This window comes from Notamacropus eugenii, chromosome 1 (genome assembly GCF_028372415.1).
Source record: "Notamacropus eugenii isolate mMacEug1 chromosome 1, mMacEug1.pri_v2, whole genome shotgun sequence".
NCBI lineage: Eukaryota > Metazoa > Chordata > Mammalia > Diprotodontia > Macropodidae > Notamacropus > Notamacropus eugenii.
Window position 1 is genome coordinate 132120816 of NC_092872.1, and position 12010 is coordinate 132132825.

General features: G+C 38.1%; 1 pseudogene; it reads right to left on the reverse strand.

The window, feature by feature from the left end:
• Window positions 1-5166: 5166 nt before the first annotated feature.
• LOC140524076 (small nuclear ribonucleoprotein G pseudogene) lies at window positions 5167-5402 on the reverse strand (annotated as a pseudogene).
• Window positions 5403-12010: the final 6608 nt, after the last annotated feature.

The following is a 12010-nucleotide window of genomic DNA, read 5'->3' on the forward strand; positions in this document are numbered from 1 at the left end:
CCACCCACCCTAGTTCCCTTCTATGTTTTTAATTAATTACTTTCTTTTTGTTTTCAAAATTCATTTTTAGAAGACTCTAAGTTCTAAATTTCCCCTCTTCCACCTCTTCCCAAGATGGCATGCAATCTGATATAGGCTAGACATGTACAATCATATTAAAGACATCTCCACATTTGTCATATTGTGAAAGAAGAATCAAAACAAAAGAGAAAAACCATGAGAAAGAAAAAAAAGGAAAATAGTATGCTTTTATCTGCATTCAGATTCCATAGTTTTTTCTCTGGATGTGGACAGCATTTTCCATCATGAGTCTTTTGTAATTGTCTTAGATTATTGCATCTCTAAGAAGAGCTAAATCTATAAAAGTCATTCATCATACAATGTTGCTGTTACTGTGTACAATGTTTTTCTGGTTCTGCTCACTTCACTCAGCATCAGTTCATATGAGTCTTTCCAGGTTGTTCTGAAATCTTCCTGCTCATTATTTCTTGTGGAACAATAGTATTCTATTACTTTCATATGCCACAACTTGTTCAGCCATTCCCCAACTGATGGACATTATCTCAATTTCCAATTCTTCGCCACCACAAAAAGAGCTGCCATAAATGCTTTTTGTACATTGTGAGTCCTTTTCCCATTCAAATGAAAGCTTCTGAAAAGTAATGCCTGTCTTGTTGGCTTCTATTCATAGCCCCAGCACTTAGCACATTGTTTGGCATGTAACAAATAGTTCATAAATGCTTTATCTACCTTTTTTTCTCTTCCTCCATTTCCTTTCCTTTTCTTTCCTTTCCTTTATCCCTCTTTCTCCTTTCTTTTTCTTCCTTCCTTCCTTCTTTCATCTATGTATGTGTGTGTATGTATATGTAAGTATATATGTATGTATGTATGTATCTATCTATCTGTCTCTCTTTCTGTCTGTCTGTCATGAATATCCGTATAGGTTAATGTCAGGAAACTCTAGTAGTATGCAACAGAAAGGTGGCAGGTAGGGTCATGGATTTTATTCACATATACATTCCTTCAAATACCTACTAGTTCATAAACTCTATGAAGACAGAGATCTCGTTTTTATCTACACCAGCAATTCTCAAGTTTTTTGGTTTTAGGACCCTTTAAAAATTATTGAGGATGTCTCCTAAATAGTTTTTTTGTGTAGGCTATAACTATCAATATTTACCATATTAGAAATTAAAACAACTTAGTATTATTATGAAAATAGTTTTTACCTCATAAACCTCCCCTTTCTCTCCTAAAGGATCTCAGGTTCCTCTTGGGGTATACAGACCATAGTTTTAGATTATTCAATTGTGATCTACCCAAATACCTCTCTAAGTTTGGATCTATTTTTTTTTTATTAAGCATCCAGAACATTGCTTTGTACTATGCAGGTACTTAACACATTTTTCAAGGGTTTCCTTATATCTCTTCAGCCTCTGGGTGCTAGTTTGGTCTCTAGATTAAACCTGAAAATGGGTAGGATATAAAAGGGGGAGTCAAACTAGTTATTATACGTGCCACTTTCATCAACGATTGACACTAAATCCATTTAGACAGAAAGGTAGCCATCTTATCTTACTCCCACAGTTCCTCAGAGAAGGATCTTCTTCACTTCAGTAAACTTGTTTCAATATCTTAGAGTCTTGCTGTCTAGATGTTCTTCTTTATATTTTTACTGAGATTTCAACCCAATAGAAGAAGAAAACTTTTCAACAGAGCTGTCTTTGGAAATTGGAAAAGAGCTCCATCACTGTAAGTATTCATTTGGAGGATAGATAACCATCTGTCAAGCATCTCATCTAAGGAGTTATGCACTGGGTAAAAGGTTGGACTAAGTGACCTCTAAAGTCTCTCTGATGATTTCAGGCTAGCCTCCATCTCTCAGGAGGTGAGGAATCGTGACAACTAGAAAGTATTTACGAGCAGTTTTAAAAGACCACAGTTTTTTATTTAGGATAAACTCAGAAGGACAAATTCACTTTTCTTGAAATGGAAATCTTTCAAACTCAGTTATTTTAAGGATTCTTGGTTTTCTTTGTCTTTCAGAGAAGAATATGGGAATTGCTTCTTTAAATAACAAAGATATTCGTATTTTTATAATACCCTTAACTTTGAATATTGCTTCCACAACTATTCGGCCTTTGCAACAACCTAGCAAGTTATCATGGTAGATATTATCATTCCCATTTGACAGATGAAGAAGTTGAGATCCATTAAAGTGTGGACTGTCTACACAGCAAGTTAGTAACTGGACAACAATTAACTCCAGGATCCTTCTTTTATAGGTAATGGTTTTACCACCCACCCACCCCCTTTCCCTTCTCCCCATAGGATCATCCAGCTCTAGGTATAGTAAATCTGCTGCTGTGTGTGAATGGGTAGGTTGCATGTCTGGCTTGGTTAAAATGGGATCTAGGTGACAAACCAAAAAAAAAAAAAGTGTTTCTAAAAAGATTGTAAATTTAACAGTTGCAAATTGAACCATTTTAAATTCACTGGGAGGATTCAAGGTTTAAATTCTCCTCTGAGGTAGAATACTTTGTCAAGTGAATCATCCTTGGGAAAGGTGAATCATAAACTTTCCTCATTTATCAGTTGTTATTATTGCTCAAAGTTGATTCTCATCACATCCCTCACTAGGGATTTTTGCACCTAGGGCAAACACCACAAACCTTGCCTATGCCAGGTAGTCTTGAAGTGCTCAATGGTTAGAGGTACAGGTGCCAGGGGACAGGTTGGAGTAGGGGAAGAGCAGGTTCTAGCCTATACCTGGTAACTTCTTATTTTAACTAATAATTCTTGCTAACTATCTGCTAAGTTCTGTTATTTCTGTATTGTTAAAGGACTGAACATTCTATCTGTACTCTCTAAATCCAATGGCCCCTAGGCAAAGCTCCGATTGCTCCACCCAAGTTTGGCTCTGATTATCACATACTACTTTAGTTTCCTTTTAATGAGACTCATCACCCTTTTTTTATGGTCACTTTCCCACATAAGGGCTGAGGATTTAGAATTATAATGATCCTTAGAGATCATCTATTTGAAAGGTTCTTAACTTGGGACCATGAGCTTGTTTTTTAATAACTGTATTTCAATATAATCGGTTTCCTTTGTAATCTTATGTATTTTATTTTATTAAATTAAAAACATTTTGTTAGGCAAGGTCCATTGGTTGTTGACATTTGAAGAAAACCAAAATGACAACACTATGCTGGGGTCAAGGTACATGTGTCTGACTGTAACTGATCAGATCAATACAAGCTCAGGAGGCTTTCCCCCAGGTTGGACACAAATAGTCCACATGAACGTTTAGAGGGGAGATGTCTCTAAATTTATGCATCTCATGTTTCTTTCTAGCTATTGTAATTCTTCTTTGCTCATAAAGTACAGCACTTTCTTTGATGAGGGCACACCATGCTGGATGGTCCTGTGGCAGTGACCGGGTGAAGTAGTGTACGCCTATAATCCCTGCTACCACGGAGATTGTGTCTGGGGATCATTTGAGCTCAGGAGTTTTGAGTTAGAGTGATTAGGTACCCAAAATAAGTCTGGTACTAAATATGTCGAGACTCTAGGAATCTGGTGACCCTAGGCCACTAAGCTGCCTAAGAGGGATGATTCAACCAGGTCAGAAATGGAGTAAGTCAATGCTCCTATACCAATAAGAATGGGATCCAACTGCTTTCTAGCTGCTGGACTTCCACCCTCGGGGAGATAGGGAGACCTAGTATTAAAAATAAAAGAAAATTAAAAGCCTACTATTCTGAAAAGAGGTTCATAGACTCCATGAACCTGCCAAAGTGGTCTGGACACAAAAAAAGGCTAATCGCTGAACCAGTACATCTCCCTCAATTTTCCAGATGTTGAAACTGGGGCCAGAGAGGTTAAGTAATTTGCTAAGGACCACCTAGATATTAAAGTAACAGAACTCTGAGCAAAATCCAGGTCTTTTGGTTCCAGATCAGACCTGAGTCTAGACACATTACAAAAGACACCTTGCTGGTTACAGATATTTCAAGGCCTAGCATCCTCCTTCTGTTTATATCAACACTATCAGGAGGGGACCATCAAAGCTTAGAGCCTAGAAATATATTTTTAAAAAATTTTACTTGTACTGAAATTTGTGGATAGAACAATTTCTAGCATTTGAAGGCAATCAATCCCTAAGCTTTATTTCTCTTGTGTGCCAGAATAGAAGGAGGTGCCTTTGTCAGCTGGTCCAGAATGAATATGGAAATGTCACCCATAAATCCTTTGTTCGTCTGTACCAGTGTGAACATACTTACTGGCCCTAGTTCATTAAATCACATACACATTGTATTCCACAAGTATTAATGTAGTTCAAGCTATTACATTTTTAATATCACGTATTGTATAGACATATCTAAATCTATAGACATATAATACTAGGTAGCATCTATATAGTGCTTTGATATTATCTCATCTGATCCTCATAAGAACCCTGGGAGGTGGCTACTACTATTATCCTCAATTTACAGATGAGGAAACTGAGACAAAGATTAAATGACTTGCCTCGCTTCACCCAGATAGTGTCTAAGGTCACATTTAAACTCAAGTCTTCCTGATTCCAGGTCCAGTTCTCTATGCACAGTGCTACTTACTTGCATATATGTTTGTGTGTACACACACACATGTGCATATATACAGACATGTGTATACACGTATGTATACACATACACAATACATACATGTTTATATAACTGACAGCCCTAGATGTCCCTTCAATAAGTAGGGGCTCTTGCTCTGGACTCAAGTGTACTAGAATCAATCTTGGAGAAGCCTGACCCCTCAAAAGCGGGGATTCAGGGTTAAAAAAAATTTTTTTGTTTTCTCTGGATCAATTCTTCCCAGTTCTGGAGTTCCAAGGAAAATCACTTAAATAAAGCTTAGATATGGTTCAAGTCTAGTGTTTCCCTTAAAAGTTTCTTCCTAGAAAATACACTGAATATAAAAAGTAGATATATCAAGTATAGTACAGCTTGCTTCCTTCTTTCCTTCCTTTTTTTTTCTCCTAGGAAAAGTTTATTTTTAGAAAGCTAGAACATAAAGAATGTATAATGACTGATTTTATGTGTCAAATAAAAAAAAGCTTTTGGAAATGGAAAGACACATAGTAGTCTCAGCTCAGTGCTTCATTCCTTATACTCATTCCAAGGCTTCTAATAGGATGATACCATTTCCTCAGATACTACAATTCCAATATGGTTCTGTTACCCACATGGCACCATCTCGGCACATTCATCAATCATAAGATTCATAAATGGATCAAACTCTGGCAACATTCTTTGGGCATGCCTCCTACTATTTCATTTCAGTGACAGCCTCTTTCTCATATTAAAAAAAAAAAAGACAATAACAAAACTTGGGTATGCTTTGCTCATCCTGTTTCAGTCAAAACCTTTGACCTCTTCCTTGAGCAAGTGGAGAACACTCAGGCTTCTCTTGCCACCCCCACTATCTGGTGGTTGATAACTCTGATCAATGCCTATTTATTTCCTCCACCACAAAAGAAATGTTTAAAACACAACAACTTCTTAAGTACATATTAATAAATAATTAAAACAGGGAACAGCACCTTATCACCCCTATTATATTGTCTTTGAAGGTAAGAAAACTTCGTGAGACTACAACACATATATTTTACTTTTGCCTTATATTTCCATACAAATAGGAACTCACAATATCCAGATTTTTCTGGCCAGTCAGACCTAAGCTCTAATCCTCCTGGGTGTGGTATTCTTCTCCTCTGAGAAGCCGTTAGGGAAATCATTTCCTGTCAAGCAACCAACACCTGATTCAGGAACTTCTGACCTCTGAAATTCATGAAGTTACTGACAGCTGGACATATCCATTTCTCATCATCATCGTGTAGTGACAAACTCAGGGAAAGAAGCACAAAGCAGAAGAGGTAGCGGCAGATGTGAAGGCCAGTCACCTATGTCTGGGCAGACACATATTCTCTCTGCCACGTGCATGTAATCACCACTGCTGTGGGAAGGGGGAAGATGAGAGAAATCCTTCCCCAACTCTCCCCTACAAGTCCAAATGAGATCTGTGTTCCAAGCCAAGCAGGATCTAAAGAGATAGAAAGTTGCTTGTCCTCATTTATACATCCTACAGAGAGAGTAGTTCTTCCCAGGTCAGATAGGAATCACTTTTTACACCACTCCCAGTTACACAAAGGGACAAAACAGGAGATATTTAGCAAGTGGCCTACCAGAAGGGACCACAGCGCTTATCATATATAGCTGTATCATCCTCATCACTTTTTAAAAAAAATTGCATTATATTGCAAGATCTTCAGTGACATGAACCATGTTTTCTTGAACTTTATATTTACCTATAGCCTGCAGCACAGTGCTCTGCACAGAGTAGGTGCTTAATAAATGTTTATTGAATATAAGAATCACTTGGGTCCAGAGACTTGTCAAAGGAACCATACCTCAGACAGCACAGTCCCTATTTCTGTCGCTACCTTGCCATGTTCCCACTTCTCACTTTACAAATCAATTTCAATGTCAAGCCTGTCTGCAATGTGGCAGCAGATGGGCTAGGCTTAGCAGGCGGATTTCCCTAGCCAACCTTGAAAGAGGAAAATCTCCTGATGGGAGTTAAGAAAATTGTTCGTGTTTGTTACTGTTGCATCATCGCCATTTTATTGTTACTGTTGCCATCTTATTTAATGCATGAAAGTGAAAACATACACAAAATAGCAAAACATGCTCCCACCGTCCCATAGCAGAAATATCACCCATTCACTGACATAGCTGCATTAAGATGCTGTTTCTAACGGGATCCAAGCTCAAAGTCCTGCCCTCCTGTGGCTGTTGCGTGAAACGCACTTACCTCGCCATAGCCCCTGTTTGCTGTTACTTTGTCGCCCTCTCGTGGCAAATGGGCTTCTCTGGCACAGTCAGATTCCTTTAGAAAGGAAGTGGTACTGAAGGCAGATGAGGCCCATCTTCCCGTGCTTAGATGAGACGTTCTTAGACACAGAATGTGTCGGGGAAGGGGAGGGGCAGCGTGCTACCGACGTCTATTTTTATGTGTGCAAAAGTTGATAAAGTGTATAGATAAAATCTTATGAAAAGTCTACACACATCTATCTATTTACATTTCCATGTGTCCATATAACAGACATACGTCTGTCTAAAACATAAAAATGATGTTGGCATATATGAAATACATTAATGTTGATAATATGTGTACTATTGTATGTGCAATGCATATATTGATGTTAATAATTATAAGAGCAAAAATAAATAGTTAACATTTATATTGTACCAACTTTTTGCCAGGCACTTCCTAAGTACTTTACAAATATTATCTCATTTTTATCCTTATGACAGCCCTGTAAAGTAGGTACTATTATTATCCCCACTTTACAGTAGAGGAAACTGAGGCAAAATAGAGATTAAGTGACTTGTCCACAGTCACATAGCTAGTAAATGTCTGAGGTTGGATTGGAAGTCAGTTATTCCTGGCTCCAGGCTCAAACTCTATCCACTGAGCCACCTAGCTGCCTATTATTATCTTACTATTACGTAACGATATATACGTAGGATGACGTAGTGGAAACAGACCTGATAGTTAGGAGAAAGACCTGGGCTTCAGTCCTGCCTCTGATACATCCTGAACATGTGACCCTCAACAAAGTACTTCACGTCTCAGTTTCCCAGGACACTCTCTAAGAATACACTGTCAAGCTGATGGTAATTCAGAGATCTGAGGGATCGTAAATTCAGAGAGGAAGGGATCTAACTCAACTTCTTCATTTTATAGGTAAGGAGATGGAGACCCAGGGAAGCTAAGTAACATGCACAAGATAATAGAGCTAGTAGGTGTCAGAGGACACATGTAAGTACACATTGTATATGTAGAACATATAAAGTACACAAACATATATATCCACATGCACACACACATATAAACACAGCACAAACACACACATATATAAACACATACATACATATAACACATATAAACACACATAAATACATACACACGTAAACATACACACCTATATGAACATATACACAGCACAGTACTATGTATATACCCACATGCATATATGCATATAAACATATATGTATGTATATATGTATATACAAACATGCATATATATACCTATAGCTTCTAGCACAGTGCTCTGCATAGAGTAGGTGCTCAACAAATGTTTAGTGAATATAAGAATCACTTATACATGTGTGTATACATATACATATATACACACACATATACGTACACACAGGCCAAAGAGGCCTCAATCTTGCGAGCATGCACACTTGGGGACCTTGCTTCTGTAAGTTCTAGACAACATAGAATTAAAGGACCCTACCCTGTACCTCCGATCATCAGTAATATATGACAGTTTATGGTCCATTAACCACATGGTAAAGACATGTATGCTTGATTGGCTGCTGAACTAGAATTGAGTGATGGGTATTCTTTCTTTTCCTGCTGTCTTCAGTGAAGGAGGAGGAAAGGGCAGCTAGTAGGGGAAGAAAGCTGGCACCAATGACCTGTTTTTCCCACTCTAGTCAACAAGAAGCCATGACTCTTGATGTGGATTCTGTTCCTGTGATGCCTATAATTTTCTGCCTCAGGTAGAGGGATATGGAAGGTGGGTGGGATGAGGTCTTTGAAAGGTCAGGAGAGTTGCTGGAGGTCCAGAGATCAGAGTCCATGGGAGAGTTTGCCACCAAAGCAACCCTGAGGAGTGACCCGTGGGACCCAGGCCAGCAATGAATTGGCCCTAGCAGTCAAAGCACCACTTTCTAGAGATACTTCATTTATTGGCTAGGACACATTTGGAAGTGACTTCCATTGCAGAACTGATTTTGTGGATAGGGTTTGGGGGACTCAGTCTATTGGGGTGGGGAACCTATGGTCTCATATATATGGGAGGAAGCAAATAGAGATGGATGTGGTATAGGGGAGAGTGTGCCCTGATTTGAGGTAGAAGCGTTTTGTATTTCTTTTCTCAATGTATATTCTCAGGAAATACACATTTGTGAAAGCTAATAGATGTTTATTGGTTAAATGGTCACTAATTACTAGATGGTATCAGTGATATAAAAGATAGACCAACTGTAACTGGTGTTTGATATTGGAAAAAAATACATTGGAATGTGGGCTTTAATTGCTAGAATAGACAACCCTCTTGCTGTTCTGGGTCATGTGACCAACAAGATAGTGCATTGGACACTGTTGTCCAGTCTTCATGACCTCTCCAAACCTCTTCAAAATACAAATTATGCACAAGGGATAAAAACTTTATCCCCATGTCTAAGTCCCCAACACACTAACCCAGTGAATTGACAACAGAGAAGGCTGATCTCTAATCCCTTAAATGCTCACTAAGCACCCCATTTCCCACTAGCCACCATGCTCTGGCAGGACGACACAAGCTTGAAAACATGTTATTACAAAAACAAGCACTACCCTGACCCATGGCTTACAATGGAGCTCAACTCTCCCCTCACTCATATCCCTTGTGCCCAGGGAAACTAGAAGCTTGCTCTGGTTGGAATGGCAATCCTTTGCTGCAATAGTGCTCAGCCAGAGAATTGAGGAGCAGAGGGAAATGGTACAGAAGCCAACATGTATGTGTCTGTATCAGGCCTGGAAAGGACTGGCATTTTACTGTAGGCAGGGATTTGGGGGAGACTTCCAACTAGGTCCTGAGCATTACCAGATAGGATAATGCCTCAAATGTCCCAGAATGATTACAATCCTAGTTTAATGGGCATAGATCAGGAAAATATAGGAAAGTGATAAACAAACCTCCAGATTTCACCTTTTCCCACCATTTTTTCTGAGGTTTAATTCATTTAGATGTTAACTCCATTAAATTTTAAACTTTAAGAAAATTTAAAGAAAATTTAAATTTTCAGAAAATTAAAGAAGATTTTAAGAAAAAAAGTGAATGAGAGGGAAGGGAAAGAAACTAGGTTCTATTTAAAAAGTGGTTGATTTCTTTAGTCAATGCCTTTCAGACCCAGATAAGTGCAAGAGGAGAAAGAAAATAATTTAAATAATTTTTTCATCCTTCTTAAAGCAATGGTTCTCAAACATTGGGTGCCAGGAACTCTTTACACTTAAAATTATTGAGGACCCTAAAGAGCATTTTTTACATGTGTTATATTCAAGAGTGTGCTGGGAAGTATTTAGTCAATGGGTCTCATTGCCCCATGACACATTTTAAAATTTTATCTGCATTCTTAACATTTTCCCTCTCACTTTCTTTAGTGTAGGCAATTACAAACAACAACAAAAATAAATCAAGGCCTGATTTGGGGTATTTGCTGATTTCTGAAGTACAAATACTCATATCAGTTTGAGCTGGCTCTAGTATACCTCTGATTAATAAATTGGTATTTATTGAATTAGAAATGAAAACTGATAAAGTTTTAAAGTAATTATTTATCAATTCATTTAAAATAACAAGAATAAATCCGTTACATAGCATGCTTTTATGAAAAAATAACTGTATTTTCAAAACAAAAAATAGTGAGAAAAGTAGCATTGTTTTATCCATTTTTGCAAATCTCTTTAATGTCTGGCTTAATAGAAGACAGCTGGATTCTCATAGCTGCTTCTGCATTCAGTCTGTTGCAATATGTTGTTTTGATTGAAGTATATGGAGAAAAAAAAACCCTAGCATCACAAGATGTATGGTTGCGAAAAAGGAGGAATATTTTAATGGGCAAATAATGTCCTAGTATTATTATGAAAATACTTTTGACCTCATAGACATCCTTCAAGGCTATTGGACATCCCAGGGGTTCGTGGGCCATACTTTGAGAACCACTGCTTTTGTGAATTCTATTTCCACACATAGCTTTTATAAGACAAGCTAGTACATCATTTAACACTTTGTGTGGGTACTCCATGTGTCAAAGTCGTTCCAGAGACCTAGACTTCTAAGCAAGATAGAAAATTGAGTAATTGTCATATGGATTTCTTCAGTATAGAAAATCAGTCTGATTTAACTAGATAAAAACCCATGTCCTTTAAGGCTTCAATTGCAGAATTGATTTTGTGGGTAGGATTTGGGGGACTCAGTCTATTGGGGTGGGGAATCTATGGTCTCAAGGCCACATGTGGCCGTATAGGTTCTCAAGCGCAGCTGTTTGACTGAGTCCAAACTTCACAGAACGAATCTCCTTAAAAAAAGGATTTGTTCTATAAAATTTGGACTCAGTCAAAAGGTGGCACCTGAGGACCTAGAAGGCTTCATGTGGTCACCTAGGTCTCAAGTTCCCCATCCCTGGTCTAATTAGTCTGAATTACCTAACTCAGTTGCATGAAATCAAGGGGTAGTTATTCCTATCCTCTCAGAGCTCTTGGTCTGATGAGAGAGACAAGGTTGACACAAGAAAAAGATCTTTATGAGGCACTAATGTGATAAGGGCTAAATGAGAGGTACAGGAAGTAAGTACTGATGCCAGAGAAAAGAGCTATAGCCTACTGTGGACTCTAGTTAGATTCTGAAGGATGAGGAGGATTAGGAGAGAGGGATGATCCATAGAGGAAAGAGAAGGAAACAATGATAGGATGAGAATGATCCAGAAACTGTATAGAATAATCTAGATTTGATTATCAATAATGGTCTTTAAAGAATAAGAGAGAGGGTGGCAATTTATCAGTGGGATCAATATCTGAAATGGGGATGGATACTTAGAGATAATATATGTATACATACACATGCATACATATACACACATATAGACATAGATATCTATTCAGCTAGGTGACACAGTGGATAGAGAGTCAGGCTTAGAGTCAGGAAGACTCATCTTCCTGAGTTCAAATCTGACCTCAGATACTTACTAGCTGTGTGACCCTGGCCAAGTCACTAAACTCTGCCTCAGTTTTCCTTGTCTATCAAATGGAATCAAGGAAATGGCAAATCCAGTATCTTTGCCACGAAAACCTCAAATGGGTCACAAAGAATCAAACATGACTGAAAAATGACCGAGCAACA